Source organism: Tauraco erythrolophus, chromosome 2 (genome assembly GCF_009769465.1).
Source record: "Tauraco erythrolophus isolate bTauEry1 chromosome 2, bTauEry1.pri, whole genome shotgun sequence".
Classification (NCBI taxonomy): domain Eukaryota; kingdom Metazoa; phylum Chordata; class Aves; order Musophagiformes; family Musophagidae; genus Tauraco; species Tauraco erythrolophus.
In genome coordinates this window covers 129,533,993-129,552,750 of record NC_141466.1, presented here as the reverse complement: position 1 = coordinate 129,552,750, position 18,758 = coordinate 129,533,993, and positions in this window count along the sequence as shown.

The following is an 18,758-nucleotide window of genomic DNA, read 5'->3' as shown; positions in this document are numbered from 1 at the left end:
TTTAATGTGTTCTGTGTGACTTGAGCATTAAAGAGCCATGAATTTTGAAAGTCAGGTATTTCTCATGTATAAATAATTTCAGTAAACCAATCCTCTGCCTTCCCATTCATCTTTTCCTAATGGCTCGTTTACAGATCCAAAGGCAACACAAGAATTGTGGGGCAGGTAAAACGCCTAAGAGTGGATGCATTGTACGTGCCATCCGAAGTTTTTTAAACAGTTGAATCCATTTCATTGACACTCGGCTGGAGAGCGGGCGGTTATCTGCGGTCTCAGAGTGAAAGAGGGGCAAGTGGCAGCATGAGGGCAGGATGTGACCCAGGGACGGACACCAGCAGGCAGGATAGGTCAAGGCTGTCAAATTGCTCCTGGAGCTATTGAGGGTACGTGGGGAAGAGGGATTAGGTAGGAAGAGCTTTTTAATCGACACAGGTACCTATGCTGAGCAGAGGGAGGAAGACAGGAACCATTTCACACCCATGCCCAGGCACCGGACAAGAAATCGCCATGGAGCACGGGAGCTTTGCTTCAGTTTAGTTTGGCTTTCCTGCATGTCGAGGGGAAGAGAGTTGCCTTTTTCTGTTTGTTAGGGGTGACACAGGAGGAAATCCCTAATTCTGGAGGATGGAAAGTTGCATCTGTGGGAACAACATTTTTCTGTCTGAACCGACCCACCAGCAAGACAAAGGAAACATTGAGTTATCTATTCCTGTAGTCCTCAGCACTTTAATATATACATAAAAAGCAGGGCCTTTGTACTATACCTAATGAGCAGAAGTGAATAATGTGGTATAATTAGCTTCCCTTTCTCAGCCTGCTCTCTCAGATACCTCAACACACTTCTGACAACAGCGTGGTACAAGTGGTGACTGGTGCCTACATCTTGGATTTACCATCACTTCATTGTTCTGCGCTAGCACATTTTTCATCTTTGCCGTTATGAGGGTCTCTCTCCGCCGTACTTATTTCTGCGTTTTAGTCGTTGGCTTAGTCACTGCCAGCTAAAATGAAACATGGCTCAAGCAGAGGCTTCGGCGTGGAGAGGCTGTTATTGCACTATCCCCTCTCCAGAGACCTGCAGTCAAACCCTTGGGTGCACACACACACGTGTGCGCGCGCACACACACCCCACCCCTAAAAATGTGTCTGATTGACGGCTCGGCCCCGCGATCACCTAAAAATAACAAGTAGAAAAACGTGCAGTCCTTTTCGGATGGCCTTGATTAACTAAGGCCTTGATCTCGCACTGGTTTCTGCATCAGTCGATTTCTGTGTCTCACAAAGGCTCTGGGATCTCAGAGCTGCTGATTTCCAAAGTTCACGAAACACTGAGGAAAAAAAAAAGTCTACGAAATAATGTAGCTCTATGCATTCTCCTGCTATTCCAGAGGAAGACCCAGAACAATAGCCTTTTTTGTTTTGCTGTCCTTACAAAAGGGAGTTGAGAGGCAAACTGATTACGCAGGACTCTCAAAACCAGACAGATCAAAACACCTCACTCCCAAAAAACCACCCTGTAAAATGATGTTACTGGGGTTACTTCTAAGAAAGGAACTACAATTTCTATTGCAGATTTGTTAGTAAGCTTATAAATCAATTCAAAATCAACCCTGTTTAAAAACCCGTTATGCAGAGATGCAGTAACACGAAACGCACGCAGGTAATACCGCCGGTTTTGAGAACTTCTGAATTTCCTTAAAGTAATAACTTTAATTTAGTTCTTTCTGGCATAAACTTTTTCATCCCATTATGTCAAAAACTGTATTATCCATCCATTTGTCTGTCAGAACGATTCCCCCTGGGCCCATACACCACTGGTTCTTCTATTCTAAACCTCCCCATTACATCCTGCTATCAAGAGTCACAATTTTCAGCAAAAGTCTCTTGTGACTTTTGACAATGTTTTACAGTGAACTAGACCAGGAAGCTCAGAGTTAAAGGAAATCTTCCGTTCTGGCAATGAATATGTAATAGGCATTACACTGTGCAGTATACCAAAAATGTAAGGTTCATTAAGTCTTTCAAAGGCAAGAACTTCCATGTAGCTTTGAATGAACCTGTCTTCGCGATGGCATTAGCAAATGATATTTTGGGATGGGAGATATTAATACTACACATTAAGGAACAAATTTGTTTAAATGCTCTATAGCTCTGCGTGGATGCAGATGATCCAGGAATAAATAAAAAGTGAATAGTCTTCCAACTTTATATGTAAATTGTCTTTGGCTTATATACATAAGAATGCTCTTTGCTACTAAATTCCTTCATATTAACAAGCAGGAGTGTAACTAATATATAAATAAAGTCATTCTCTTTAATGAGAATGCTAAATATTTTAAAGAAATGCACAGCTATGAAATATTGTCAAGGGCATTTTTATACTTAAGTTTAAGAACACTTATGACTTAACTGATGAATAATTTAACACATTCAGCCTTGAAGTACTATTTATGTATGTTTTTTAATGTTCATACTTATGTTGGCTTTTCTTTGCTCAGGATTTAGGACCTTTGATTTCTGTTTATAAAATTTACATCTTTAATCTCCCAGCTCTGTGCATTTCCCCATTCGACTCCTGCAACAATATAGGCAAAAAACGCTGAGGGGAAAAAGGAGCTAAAAGCTTCGTGCAGCTTGGAACGGGGACTGTGTGGATTTTAACAAACATAAGGACAGATTTTAAGGAAATGAGCTCCAAGTAGAAAACCTTGATAAACATGAGCCACCTGTACAGCTCAAACAGAGGATTTGCAAACAAGTTTACGAGGTTTTTCTGAGAGGCAAAGAAAGCCCCACGAAGCTCCCCGGCACGCCGTGGGAACCCTGACTTCTGCTGCGTCCGTCCTTTCGGGGAGCCTCGTGCCCGGGCACACGTGTGCCGGGGGGCAAGGGGGAAATTCCCCATGTGGCGCTGGCGTGGGTGGTGGGACGCAGCTGGGGCTGGGCGGGGAAATGCCATCCAGCACTCCTTACCCCTTGCGGGCACCCGGGGTCTACCCAAGCACAGTCCCACCACCACATGCAGTGCTCCAGAGAGCACTTTGCAAAAGTTGGCTGGAAGGCGAACCTGCCTTCACACCCAAAACGGTCAGGGCCATTCGGCTGATCACCACAGGCAAAAGTTTTAGTGAGTGACAAAACAGAAGCCAAACTCTCCCTGCGATCGTGATACTGCATGAAATTCGCTCTGGGATAAACAAAAACATCGACCGAAACTGTTTACAGCGTATCTTGTCACCTTTCATTATGGTCTTTCGCAACACGCTGATGCTTCGTGACACGGCAGATGTAACTTGACATGTCATACACTGAGCAGTGACTTTCAGGAATTTCCAAGACATGTTTCTTTCAAAAAGCAGCATCTCAACCAGACAGTTGGACCACGAGTGCATTTAAAACCGAGGCTAGAAAAGCCAGGCTGAGATGCAAAGAGCATTGCACGCAGAATATTTGGTCTGACTTTTCGCCTGTATTTTATGTGCTCCAAGCCACAGGCAGGGAGATGGACAGATCATCTAGCAGGATGAATGAGCTGCTGCCAAGCCGATGTTACTGTATAACTATGGGCCCCTCAGTACCCATTCTGCCTCTGATAGTCATCACTTGCCAGTGTCCAAATGGATCATATATATCTGGCATGTTTATGGTATAAAGAAAGATGAATCTGAATATCTGTGAACCTTGGACTCACAGGATGATGCATTTGGAAGGGAAAGCAAGTTTTTCAAGGGCAAAAAAAAAGTTAGTAGGGTTTTATCAAAGGGAATTAACCTAACACCTCCTCGCATCAGGCTGCACTACCACACATTAAGAGATCACTTAGCCAGGGAGACAGGAGAGCATTAGGATTAAGAGTAAGAACCGCCACATATTTTAGCGCAGGGACATCTTTCAAGCTGGAAATTGTACGCGGCGGTCACTGGCACACCAGGCTGAGTAATTACTTCAGTGCTGATGTTTATTCAGACAAGCGGATCAGCAGGAGAAGTCCCAGGGACCTGATCCTGTGAAACTCATAAAGTCAGATTGTGGCTGAGCAGGAGACCCTTGAGGGAGGAGAACCAGGGGTCCCAGCCTGCCCTGCAAGGGATACCCACTGGATCTTGTCTCTGAGCAAAAGCGGCTGCTGGGGCACACCAGCCTTCCCTGGTGAGCACTTTGAAGGGTGGCTGCTTTCTCATAGGCACTATTTGCTCGGGAGAGGCAAAACGGAGAAGCGTGCAGGACTAGAAGGACTGTGAGATATAGAACGATGCAAGATGAAGAGGAGAAAACTCTTCCCTTGCTGCACTGGACCAGACCCTCCGGCAGTGGTGATGGGATCTCAGTGCTGAGCCCATTTGCACCGACTCAGCATCACTGAAATGTAAGTATTGCCCCCACTGGGGTCTTTAACTCAGCAGTGCTGTCAGCACGGTCTTTGCATCCCAGGAAGGAGATACCTAATTTGCTCAGAATAACTGCTCGCACTCTGCCTTCGCTTTCCAACAGACCTGAACAAGGAGGCAATTTTGTTCCACAAAAGCAACGTTAAATGAAAATATGTAAATAAAGAGAGAACTGGAGAGTGAAAACACTCATCATCTTCCTTAAACTAAGCGGCTCGGCACGTGTCCTTGGGATATCGGCAAAGGGATCCAGAAATCTCGACGGGAAGTCAAAGTTTACAATAGGAATTCAAGACGAAACGAATGCTGCAGCTGTAATACACAAACTTACAGCCTTCCCGGGCCTCACTCCTTTAAAAAACACCAAAACCTCTGGATCTCATAGCTTCAAGGACCTCTTTTCCAAGAGTGCCTCCTGTAAAGCTTTATTTCCTTTTGAAGTCTGCTTTCTATTCCACTCTACTTTTTTTGCTAGGAATATATTTAGGTAGGAACGGGCCTTTACATCCACAGGCAGCCGTGGCTATCAGTCAATCTATCAGTAAACCGCTCGTGAAGTTCACTAGACAAAGGGTTAGTGCAGCTAGTACCACAATAATGTAGAAACAGAAATATTACAAAGTAAAGGCTTATAAAATAATAAAAATTCTACTTAGTTCGGATACCTCCCAGTGCCTTTGGCAAAATACCTTAAGCATTCCACATAAGGCGGGCATTGTCTTTATAAGATGGCACCTCATAAAACGGTATTAAATATCACCAACGGGGCTTCATATTTCATCCAGCAGGGTTTAGGCCAGACATGTTCTATATCACACATTATTAGAATGACATCTGCTTTGCAAGTTGTGTACCCAGGAGCATACCTTGATAACTCATTTCAGCACTCATTCTCGAGGCTTCTGTGGCTTCGTAATACCTAATATGTTTAACTCATTTTGAACAGAAGTCTAAAGCCTGTCGTGGCCCTCTGGCCAAAACTGTAGCTGTCAGGCAACGGAGCCAGCTATCAAACATTACTCATTTATCATTAGTGGTGATGCAGCTGTACAGAGAAATGTACCCACTGAAGTGAAGGGCTGTCAATTGTTCCCTGTATAATACTCCTCTTCTCAACAGGGCATTTCTCCATGGATGTATAGCTAGTGCACTTCGCTACTTCCCCATAGCACAGAATTTATAGTAGCGAGGAAACGGAGAACGTATTTTCATCTAAATGGGTCTGCCACAAGATGAATAAAGCAATCATCAATAGAATCTATATGCAGAGAGATCTGCAACACGCTGTTTATAAACATTACACACAGGCATGTATATGCATAAGCGTGTGTGTGCGTGTGTGCACATACGCACACGCGGCGTTTATAAATAAGCTCTAGATCTGTATCGGTATTTAAAAATTGGCGCATGTTCAGTACTAAAGGCTCCGCTTCCTCTTCGCTCACCATTTCCATAAGAAGACTGGAATGTGCAATTTAGGCTTCAAATTTCCATGTCTATTCTGCTTACAAAACTCAAACACACGCTACCTTGAACTTCGCTATCCTCAACTCTGCTCCCCGGGGAGGAAAACAGCCAGATTAAATCTATATGAGAGATCTCCTGACTGCAGACACTACTGCCTTTATTCACAAAGGCAAAGCACAGCAATGGTCTGGGAAAGCACCACAGTTAAGATAGTATCTCCAGGCTCCTTTGAACCACTGCTGCATGCAAATATTTGTACACATGCATCATGAAGAAAGTGTGGCACAAGTCCCTGAATTTTTATTTCTCTCCATACAAGCAAGATACAGAGGAGGGAGACAGACTCCGGTGGCAAAGAGCAGAGCGCTGGCTTCCACGTCTGCCTTTCCGCTCGCTCGGCCAGGCTTCTCCTCTGGAGCCCGTGAAGGCCAACGGGAATTTGCCCGTCACTTTCCAGGCTTTCACACAACTGCAAAAATGTCAAAAGCGGGTACTTAAAATCAGGAATACAAATCCACCTCCAGCAAACAGAGGGAACATACTTGTTGCTCATATATTAAATTCTGACCTCGGTCCATCTATGCCCAAGTTTCTGGAAAGCAGAGATGGATGTGATGCTCTGTGTCTGGAAAATGGTTTCAGCTCTTCGAGCGAGAAGCAACTACAACCGTTGGTCCTCTGAGTTGTGCGTGAAAGCCGACGTGAGCAGATGTTACACAAAACCTTAATTTTACACCCAAACTGCTAGTGATCCCAGATTCGCCCCAAACAAGTTTTCTGAAAACTCACATGAACTTTCTCCAAAAACTTCAAGAAAGCTTTTTTGTCCAACATGGTGAAACTATAAGACTGTAACGAAACCACAGTCAGAGGGACTTTTTGTTCCTTCTTTTGGTCTTAAGCAAAGTATCCATGAATTCTACCACGGACAATGCCACCTTGTTAACAGAACAACAACTAAACAACTTTCAAGGTATTATTACATATCTCTGGAACACTTCCACTTCGGGTATAGAAACCCAGCGACCAAAACACAGCTGCACTTCAGTTCTGTCCCATGTTTAAGCACAGTTGCTAGCACCAACATGGTTCTCATCCATAACAGGATGAGTAATAGGAAAAGAGAGGAAGAATGAAGCCCCGAAAGTTGCAAACGACATGGGACTGCTTCTGGGGAAAAGCTCCTCTCCACCAGAATGAGCCAGCAGCAGACATAGGCAAACTTGAGGTTGCCCGGGGCAGCAGTCTCTTGAAGGGATGCCACTGAGAAGGAGAGTGGAAGTTCCACAGCCTACTTTGTGTATGCTGAGGATCTTCTTTTTCCTCTTCTTCCCCACTTCTGAACGCTACTTACATGCCATGGTGTCGGGACTATGCACGATCTATCCCTTCCACTCTGACCACCGAGCCAGGAGGCTTTGTGTTACTTTAGAAATACAAGGATATTTTGTGCCTAGCTGAAAATGAACACAGCAGAAAGGAAGATGATGAATGACAAAGTTTTCCTGGCAGATGAGAGCTATAAAAAAAGATCACGATGTGGTAAAACAAGTCTAACCAATGGGGTTTGCCAGAAATACGGCAAAACAGGCTTCTAGTGTAAAAATGACACCATGAAACTCGCAAAAGAAAAAAAAAAAAAACTCCCTGAAGCCTAGCAAACAAGCAGCAACTTGGGGCACAGTGGGATACTACGGAAAGTGGAAACATTTACTTTTGTTTGTGTGACTTCACTTCTGTCCTTTACAGCCCGTGGTCTCCCAGGAAAAGGACCCAGCACCTCACTGGCAGGGTGCAAAACCGAAGAGCAGTGCCCTGGGAGTCGGGCAGTTGCACCCACTGCTTGCAAGCTGGGCTGGGGTTCACCACGCTCCACGGAGCAGGACCATAGCTGCCAAGGCTCCCTCTTTGACCTGACCTGATCTTATCTGCGCTTCCAGGTGCCTTTGGAGCCTGATGCTCTCATATTACCACGGTTCTGCACCTACTGCTTTGGCCTTCAATACTTTGATAATTTGGGGTTCATTCATTAATTTCCTTATTTAATCTGTGTATGGGCAGAAGAACATTGTGAGGAGGTGGCAAACGGTGATTTCTTTAGCTGCATTTTATTTCTAAAACAGCAAAACTCATCCTTTGAGCATGGCCCCTCCTTTCTTGTTTTTAGCCAAACCCTGGACAGAATCCATCTTTCCAAGTCAGAAGGGATATACATGACTGCATAAAATCCCAGGAGCCTCTCCTCAAAATAGCCACGGGGGTTTGCAAACAAGTCACACGAAACACCCTCTTTACCCGTTCCCCCAGGGCTAAGCGAGCTCCCTCTGCAACACTCCCAGCTGCTTTGTGCTCGGAGGGTAGCAAGGCCTGAGCGCAGGCTTTTAAAAACATATTGCAACTAGAACATGCAGGAAAAAATCTTGACTTTTTAAAAGTCCTTTTTGTAATATTACACGTTAGGAGAAATTATGGGTTCAGTTATGACTACCAAGTTAAGCAGAGGCTGTAGAAGCAAGCTGTCAGCCCACATAGCCAATGGCCACAGCTAAGCTCTGTATGCTGGATCGTACGCCAGACTGCAGAGGTCAGAGACTGCTCCTGGAAGAGGAACGTATCTCTCATGGATGTGCCCCTTCCTCAGCTACTGAAGGTTAATTTCTCCACTGTGTCCTGGAAGGTAAATCACATCTGGTTGAGGAGCCTTCCGGTGCAATGCTTTAGTGTGCATGGCTGGAGGGGCAGGACCAGGCTCCTGCTCCTTGTTTCCCTTGGTCAGGAAGACTCCTGTGCTGAACCTTCCCCAAAAGAGGAGAGAGGAGCCCTGCTCAATGTCACTCCCCAGGGTCTCCGGGAGTGTTATGCTGCTTCCTGGTTCTACCAAGTAAAACGCTTATCGCAGTCACTGCCCACACGAGAGCGGCTGTATCTCAGCGCAGTTATCTTTCCTTATGGCTTTCGTTCAGGTCCAAGTACAGCGCCATGCCCTGCAGCATTAGGCCTTGTGTTGTCCTCTCGGTCACTTTTTCCACCACACCATAAGTGACGGTGTGCTACGTGCCAGCGTGAGCACACAGCTACGCTCATCGTCTGCATGTGCTCTGACTCCTGTGACTAAACCAGTGTCTGGACAGGGAAGAGCTGAATCCAAACTGTTCTGAGTGACTAAAATGAACCTGATCTTATTATTACACCACTACTTTTCAGGGTTACTTTATTTCCTGTTGGAGACCCATCCTTCCTATTCTTGCTTTGTCTCCTTGTAAATCCACTGCACCCCAAGTCCCATCTGTTCCCTAACCCAGATGTCTTCCTCTCTCCAGACTGTGCTCAGTATCACCTACTCCCATTCCCAGCTGTACTGTCGCTGCTTTGCTTCATGAGGTCTCCTCAAAAACTCTGCATCACTGCTGACATGCTGCAGGAGGGAAAGCATTTAGTATCTTTGGGCAGAGACTCTGGGAAACCGGTAACAATAACCGTTTGGTAGTTGGCAGCCTTGGAGACTGACCGGGAAGCGGCCAAGCAGAGGGCAGCAGGAGGGCTGGGGACCACGCTGTGCTCACGCTGCCCCATCTCTGCAGAAATCACCTCTTGCACCGAGTTTCTGTGTGAATCTCACTGTCTGCTGAGCGGGGTCAGTGTTCGTTTAAAACATGCCTCAGTGCACCCTTGTTTCCCACAGCTCTTCGAGGTTTGCGTTACGATACAGTTGGTGAGTCATGCACAGATTAGTCATGGAGGAGATTTATTCTTGTCTACAGAAAGTCCGGCATGAGTAAGGACAATGTGAGTTTGGCACCAGCTTATTTCGGTTCTGGCCGGTGCCAAAGGTGAGTTATGTCTCACACCCAGGTGTGCGGCTCAGACTGGCGAGGCAGATAGGGCCACACGTGCAGTTTAATGCATTTCTGCTGAGACCTAAAATTTAGCACAGCCAATGCAGGCAGTACGGGAAGGGACCAACTCATCCCACAAAATCCTCTACAGGCCAGATGCTAAAGAGACTTCAACTGGTTATTAACCTTCACCAGACCAAGCCACCAGCACATGAAAGGCTCCAAGTCCTGGTGAATCCTCCAAGACTCTTACCAAAGCTTACTAGTAGTAAGCTGGATGAGATCTTGGGTTCATCAAGGTCGGTATCAAAACGCTCACGCAAGGCTAAGGTTTTACTCCATAGTGATCAAATTATGCAGGAATCTAATTTCCCTGTATATCTCCCAGCTGCAGAGCACCAACTCTCTGAATTACGCCCGAACAATTTTGAACTGCAGAAAATGTTCTTTTTTCATTTCACGGGGACAATACGATGTCCAGCAAGAACAACACATTTCTGACCAGAAAACTGGCATTCCGCTGCCATAATGTTAATGTTCAGCTAACTTTTCTTTGATGAGTTTACACAATCTTACCTGCTGACTGCGGCAGTAATCACAGGTCTGCAGGACACTGAGTCAGAACTTGGGCTTCTGAAACGAGAAAATGTTTTCATTCATATTTTAAAATTCCATTCATTAACAGGTGTATATGGTTTGACTTCTTCAAAGTATGCTGCAGACATAGCCTAATAAATCTCCATGACACCTCACTGCATCTCCATTTTATAGATGTGGTGATTCGAATATATCCAAGTGAAATGACTTGCCCAAGGCTAATGAAGGAATCAATGTCAGAGACAGGATTAAAAGTAGAAAAATTCCTGGCCCCCAGTCTCATAACCTAACTGTGGTCTGCATTTCACTCATATGAAAACAGGAAAGGGAAACACATCTATTTTGAATATTGTGAAAAGTAGTTCAGAGCAGATGGGCAGCCTGATGTTCTAAAATTGCTTTACTTTCTCATAAAATATCAATAATACACAGGATGTGGTTCTTGTCCAAGACTATACCAAGGTGTGAACAGCACAAAACGTGTCACTGGTAGCTTTAGAGCAGCAGAGGTCACACTAAAAGAATAAAATAAGCAGAGTCTTTGAGATGGCTCTCCTGCCCCGTTCCTCAAAACCAATTTCTTCCTGTGTGCTACACAGTTGGTAAAAGCTGCTTTGAAGCTGATGAATACCTGTTCGGTAATGAATCTGTAGCGAGACACCTATTGTCACATCTCAGAGGCAGAACAGGAGGTCTGTAATGCCCATTTCTCAAATACGCAGATAGCACCTGCTGACACTTTTTGGTGGGTCTACCCACCTCTTTCTTAGATGCTAACACAGAGCTAGGCAGCATCCTCTCTGTCGCCAAAACGTAACGGGAAGACAATGCACCTGTCTAGCTGTGCAGAAGAATAATTTAAAAAAAAAAAAAATGAAGGTACACTTGTGTCATTAAATATTGATGAGTAAGATTCATTGACTGAGTTGGAGACAGTAGGATATGGCTTGAAATAAAACCCCATGAGGGCCACACCCCCTAGTATGCCCAGGGCCATCCCTTTAAAGGTAGGACAATTATAATTAATTGAGCAATCTGACAGAAAGCATACATCCAGACACTGGAGCAGAAAGTGACACTGTGCACAGAGCCATCCAGGACACTTGAAGGGTTAATACCGGTTCACTAGACCAAGGACAGTAAATTCTGCCTGTGGCTACCACCAGTCTATTGTATTATTATTGCAGGCTTTAGAAACAGCTTTTAATTTTAACCCTTTCCAGCCCTCTCTACTATCTTCTCCTTAAGTAATTGGCATTGAATAAAATTGCATGAAATCTTCCTAGCCATACCTTTCAATAACGTCTTTTCACTTTCAGCATTTACAGTACCGCACAGAAAAAAACTAATCCAGAGAACCTGGGTCACCTTTACCTATCACTTTTAACTCTTAAAGACCAGAAACGTTGCCACAGAACTGGGCCCCTTTCATTTTGTTGTGATTAGTCCCCGCTAGTTGCTGCAAGTGGAAACCAGAGTTTTGACAACCACGTAGACTGAATATAGACAGTCCTGTACCCCTCGCAGCCTTCCAGATACCCGTGTCCATGCACCTAACCATGTTTTTAAGATGGCGTACTGGGAATTGCTGATGCCTGTAAGAGCTGACAAATCAAACACGCAGGAACGATTCGTTACCTGTAATGCAAAAACCTCATTATCGATAACATTCTCAGCGATACACAACCGACGGAGACGGGAATATACAAAGGAGCGTGGGGGACAGCAGAGGAGTGACTCAGTGACCCAGGAGGTCCTTTCCAATCCTATATTTCTATGTTCATCTGTTTGTATTGAAGGTGATGGGAGACGTTTCCACTGACTTCAAAGGGCTTTTATCCAGCCCCAGTTTCATTTCTTTTCAATATATAGACGCAAGAGTAATGTCACGCATGATTTTCATGAGACATGCTAATACACAATCAGTTCTGGGAACAGCAGAATGAACCCAGGTAGATAAATTGTTCATCCTAAAATGCTAAACATGCCAAGATCTGAAAAGTGTATCTCCTCGTGCCTAAAGTGCAGATAAGTCCAGCAGTGTCACAATTGGATGTCCGGTCATCATTAGCCATAATCAATTATGCCAAATAGACTGTCCTGTTATCTGTTCACACTTTTTGCAAGCTACAGGGACAAGGTTATCAAATATTTATGATCTGGGCATCGGCTCACCACAAGGCTGGTCTGCATTTCCAGCAACAGAGAGTGTCCCAACGTTAATGTCCCAGTGTGAAACCTGCAGCTTCATATGGAAGATTATTTAGTGTATATGGGACATCGCTCATTGAAGAGACAATCCACAAAATGCTCTGGAAAGACATGTAGAAACCTAATATCGATGGTCACAGAAACAAGGAATGAAAAGGTAAGAACTGGGTGGCTGTATAATTACACAGTGTTTTCTTCTCTCTTTTTTTGCCTTTTTTTTACTGAGCATTCAGCCTGCTCAGTAGAGTCACTCCAATATGTTATCTAATGGCTTCATCTTTACTTGTGAGATTCCCCATCTGTGGCCAGACTGTGCCACTGCCACATTCAGCTGAGCAAGAGAACAACGTTCATTCACTCACTCAGATCTTAGGAGACAGGTCTTGCTCTAGAGCAATAAAAAATGAGCTGCTCCTTAGTCAGGTCTGAACCTTTGCACTTCAGCCAGCATTTGATGAAACTTTCCTCTGGATTTCAATGCTGCTTTTTGTAGCTGGGCAATCTGCTCGCTCTTTCTGGCTTCTTCCCTTTTTTTGTTCTTTACACCAGTACCATTCTGATCGATGTGGTGGTCTCACATTTTCCTCTTGAGAGTTCTGCATCAGCCTTGTTTTCAAAGCCAAACAACACAAGCAATGATTTCTAATCTGCAGTTGCTTCCAAAGGATGAATGTTCAGATATAATCACTTCGCTTTGCTATTTTTTCACCTGTTGTACAGTAGCTGCTTCTGCTGTTCAGATGTTTCTTTACTCACTTTCCTTTTCCATCTCTTTTCTTCTCATAATTTACTGTAAAACTTTAAGTGATTTATAAAACGTGGAAAACAGTATCATGTCCAGTTTAGGTCTCCTAAAGCACAGAGTCATTTCCTCCTATTGGAGGTTCATGGTGCCTCTAATGAGGATGCTTCATGGAAGGATTCAGCCACCCAGGGGCACTGGTACAGCCACTTACTTCGGCTCCTCAGGTGTGGTGGGTCTTTCTCATGACCAGGACAGAAAAATGACACCACACCATGAAAAAACAGATAGTCAAGATGCTGAAGATACCATGCTGAAGATACCCTGATAGGAATTCAGAGGTCCGAGTCCTTCATGACTGTATCTGGATCTTCATACTACATAGCATACCCGAAAGGTGTAGACATGCCAAAACCTGTTGCATCTCCCATCCTGTGGGTATCATTTCCTTAGAAAAGATGGAGAAAGCACGGGGAAAGAGAAGGGAGAGAGACTGGGGCACATCTCAGTTTCTGCCCATTAAGTCGGAAGAATGCATCTAGGAACAGAAATGGGCAATCGTCATGGATTGTGATGCTCCTCGTTGTAAGGCGATTGTAAAATGGTTTAATCAGTTGTCTTCTACTCCATCCAAGCGTCAGCTTCAAGTCACAGGTGTTAAAAGCCCATGGCCAGAAACAGAGCCCTTGAGGTCTTGCCACGACCTCATTGATGACACCGATGAACAACTGGAGGAAATCGCATCTGACAGGCTGGCAACAAACTAGCTAGTTTTGAAGATAAAGGCTTAGCCCTCACTCCATTGCCATGCTCTGCAGACACCTAAGAGCAATCCCAAGAGGCCTTTGTGTGTCTGCAAATGAGTGATGCAAGGACACTGGCAAACGCGGCAGACAACTTGTGTATGTTGCAACGTTCGATATCCAAAGCAGAGGGCCTTGTGTGGGGACCAACGGAGCGTCTGTGTGTCCGAAGCCCCTCACTGTGCCTGAATCCACAGGTGGCACAGTTCTGATGGAGTCAGATCGAAGCCCAGTTCCCAGGTAGCCTGTATTCAGGTGCCCACCAGTTCATCCAGACCTGCGGAATTGCTCTGGTTCACTTCATGATTATCTCATCAGTGGCCGCATGTCACGGAGGAAAACAATCACGGTTTGCCTTAATTTACAAGTGTCACCTCCTACAAGTGCAAAGAGAGGCATGAGAACGGCAAAGCTGAACTGATTTGTTCCGGCACCGGTATTCCAACGTGGCAAGATATACCTACGACTGTCACACACAAATTTAGTAGATAGCATGCTTGCTTTTTATTTGATTTTTAGCAGGTCTCTCCACAATAAATATAAAAGCAGAATGCATAAACAAAGCGCCTGGCACTTACGGTTTATCTTGGTGACGGAAAATTTGATTGATGAATAATAAGTTCAGAAAGTGGCAAATGTTCAACATAGGGCTAAATAACCTTTCGTTGCTAGTTTTCTTTTTTTTTTTTCTTTTTTTTTTTTCTTTTTTTTTTTAAGCTTGGTTTCTCTTGGCCTTCACATTTCTTGTGTTGAAGTTGCTTTGTTCTAGTCTCCATCAGCTGCTGGGAGGGAAAAAAAAAGCCTGTCCTATTTGCTCTTTACGTATTTTCACTGATTCAGTTGCTTATCACCAGGGCAAGAACTAAATGGAGAACTTTTCCATGTCACATCGCCTCTTGTTTTCTCTTTCAGTTCACTGGGACAGAGCCTGTGAGACAGACTTTCCTGCTTGCAAAATGCTAATTTTTAACCTATCACTATTACTGCAATACCAAAGAGTGGTGGGGTGCACACACACAAACAGAACGAGTTCACTCAGAGGAGGTGCTGGTCAAAGTAGGCTACATTCGTAAAGCATATAAGAAAAAAATCTATTTTACAGAGGGGGAAATTGAGGCACAGAATCTTACAGTGATTTGTGCCCAGGAGCTTATAGGAAGAGTATGGCAGAAGGGCAAGCATGAGCTGGACCCCGTGGCTCCTAATCTTGTGCCTTAGCAACGAGACCACTCTCCCTCTATGCGCAGGCTCAGAGAGAAGAAGGGGCAACCTTCTAGGAGGGAAATCCTTGTTGGATTAAGCACTTCGCTTGCTCTCCTCTTCTCACCCCTTTCCTCCTTCAAAGCAGGGAGGATGAGGAGGGGGCCAGGCAGTGAAACAGTGCCCGCCCCCCCTTCCCCCACTCTTCAGCCCACCCCACATCCAGCAGGGTCTTGGGGCTCCCCATTGGCCCCCGAACGCTGGCGTCCCTCGGCCGCGGAGGAGGGATATGATTTGTAATTGCAATACTTTCATTACCGTCTCTTAGTTCTTTGCACACTAATGTCAAGAGCTTTGTCTTTGTAGTGTTATTGGCATTTTTCATCATATTCATGAAGTGTGGGTCAATTTTCTTCAAAAGGCTCACTTCGCCAACTTGCCACAAAGACAGACAGTAATAAATTCTACTAGTGCACAGCGAAGGCTTCGTAGCTGCAAGCAACAATAAAAAGCAATGAGCTGGGTGTCACTAAGTAACTCCAGTTTACACTGCATTTTCTTCTTTTATTGAAAACTCAGAATATGAATTTATTAATGAATACACAGGCCTACTTTGAAGGGGGGGGGGAGGGGGGGGAGTCCGAGTCAATTTATTTGGTATTCACACAGTGTGTGCCTACATTGTATTGTTTCATCATTTTATGGCCAGGCACAGCTTGTTAGGCTGTGGCCCTCCAGAAAAAAGCAGGCTCATATAGCAACACCTTGACGTAGATGTACAGCTGCTTTCACTGTGGCTGTCTCACCTTTAGCCCCGTCTGTCTACTGCCGGCTTTCATTTTCCGCATTCATACATCAATAAGCTTTGCATGCTGACACCTAATTTTGCAGGCTACTTTGGTTATGGAGGCCGTGTTTTGCATATCACTACCCACCCCCTTCTGACATCTACTGCCTTTAAAGAGGGAGAGAATAGAGAGAGCACGAAAGAGGGATTCTTTTCTTCTCAGCCTAATCAGAGATTTCTTTATATTTGTCAAAAGCAGATCTGCCAAATCAACTTTAATTGATTCTTCCACAGTTCTCGTGTATGATTTTTGAAGGACTGGGCTTGTGTTCCAAGACACAGTGTTGTGTTTCAAACAAATATGAGGTTTCTACAGCAAATCAAATTTGGATGCCAATTAGTTAGCATTTTCCATTCCAATTAAATTTGAGACCTTTCTGATTTTGAAAGACTTGTATGTCTACGCATGTGTCTATGTATGTATGTCTCTGCACCTATCTCTATCTATTTCATAGAGACAGAAAGATACATAACGTATAAAATATTTAATGTGCCCTCAGTGGTTTAATAAGCAGGGAGGGGTTATAGCCACCCATTTAAACATACATTTTGGAGGATTTTTTTTTTTTTACCTTGTTTATTTCACAAGGGCTTACCAGCCCATTCTAACTTGTTATGTGACACCAAAAAGGTTTTTACTTCTCAGTCAGGTGGCTAATGTCATTATATCGTTGACAACTCATAAAATGTTATAATCTAATAGGGCTTTCCCTCCCCACACACACACAGTGAAAGCTCATTGTAGGAAAGAAAGGATTAGGAGCAAAAGCAAGATTAATGGTTAAAAAAATAGAAGCAGGCTGAGTCCAGATAGAATACTGTAGCTTAAAAACAAATATAATTTGTATATTAAAATGTGTCTTGATCTTACTAAATTTACTCGAAATAAACCCAACATACAATATAGGGCATTTCCTACTGGATATTGGATATTTCAGCAAAGTCTATATATTTGTTTTGAATGACTTTTTAAATAAATTCCAGCTTTTATGGCTAAGACTGAATCCAACACTATGACGATGGGAAGGAAACAAAAGCTTGCTTAGATGAGCTAGAACTATCAAGTGCAATCACAGTCAACCATAAAAGTATCTTAGACCATATTTGCACCACAGAGAAGAAATCTTCCTGGCACCCGTGGGTCTGATTGCCACACAAAGTGCAAACCATTCACGAGTAAGTTTTCCCTCTTGTGTCCCCAAAAGGACCTCAGGACAGACAGACAACCAGCTCCAGCAGAAGTCAGAAGCAGGCAGACCCATTCTAATTCTCTTCCAAGGACTCAAAACCACAGCGGTGAGGAATTCACCCTCAGCAAAATTCAGGTGGGAACACGCACACGCCTGCGTTTCTTTGGGAAAGAGATTAATTAGTTTCTTCCTCTTATAAAACATAAATAAACAAAGATCTGAGCTTGAAAAGGTGAGAAAATCCAGGCACGCTTCGCCAACAGGGAAAAGCAATAATCTTCAGGTATTTTGGCACTAGTACGCCGTGTGTTTGGTATTCTGTCCTACTCCATGTGACTAGTAGCCTACACGACCAAAAGCAGCACAATGAGAAATTATGACGGCCATCGAACACCATTCACATATTCACAGCGTCGCATCCGATGTCAATTAGCACGCACGTTTACATGATTGTTATACAAGGGGAAAATCTACGGTGTTAAACAGCCCTTGGATTCATGTTTCTGGACGGGTTTTGTTTTGTGGAGTGTTCAGCGCACATAAAACAAAATCCATGAGAAATCTGTCTGGCATGAGATCTTTGACGGATTTGTGTTGGGAGAGCTTTTATACGCAGTCAAAAATGTGTGGTGTAGATTAAATTTTTTATGCCAGCTTCTCTTTGTACCTGGGTAAAACCAAGCCTTTTGGGTGAAAAATCTGCAGATTTACTGATAGCTTAGATTTTGACTTGACTGAATGGACAGATTGAGGAGGGAAATTTCAGAGAAGTATGCAAACATTTTGCAACTTTCAAAACAAAAATGTCTTAACTCTTTCACATGAAATCTCTCTGACTTTCATACTCTTTAACTGTTGGCTTTCATAAAAACAAAAGCGTTCAATATTGAAATGAAACTCTGAAACCAATGTTGAACATCAAACTGGCCTTTTACAGGTGAGGTTTTTTAATCTTTTTTTTTATCAGGAAAGTCTAAAATTTCATTTTTGGTTCAGCTGACGATCAATTTTTCTTCTACATTTCAGGATCTGCAATAACCCACCAAATCCTCTACTTATCTCCCATTGTGCCAACTTGTGTAAAAAAATGTAGCCCTTCAAGCTACAAAATGATAGAGTAAAATCAGAGAACACACAATAAAGTCTATAAAATTATGAACAGTATAGGGAAAGAAAATAGAAAAGAATTAGTCATTATTTCTCACAGCATAAGAACTAGGGTGCACCCAATTATGAGGCAGTGGGTTTAAAACAGCCCATAAGAAACACTTTTACAAAGAATAACTAAATTATGCAACTCACTACACAGCATGTTGCGGAGGCCAGGAAAATATATGGATTTGAAACACGATTAGATAAATTCACAGTAGAGGTCTACAGAGGACAGCCAACACCACAATCCGGTGCAGTGTCTAGTTTGGGAAGTCCCTAACACGCTACCCAGCCAGGGTTGGAGAGGGGAGAGGTCCCCCTCCAT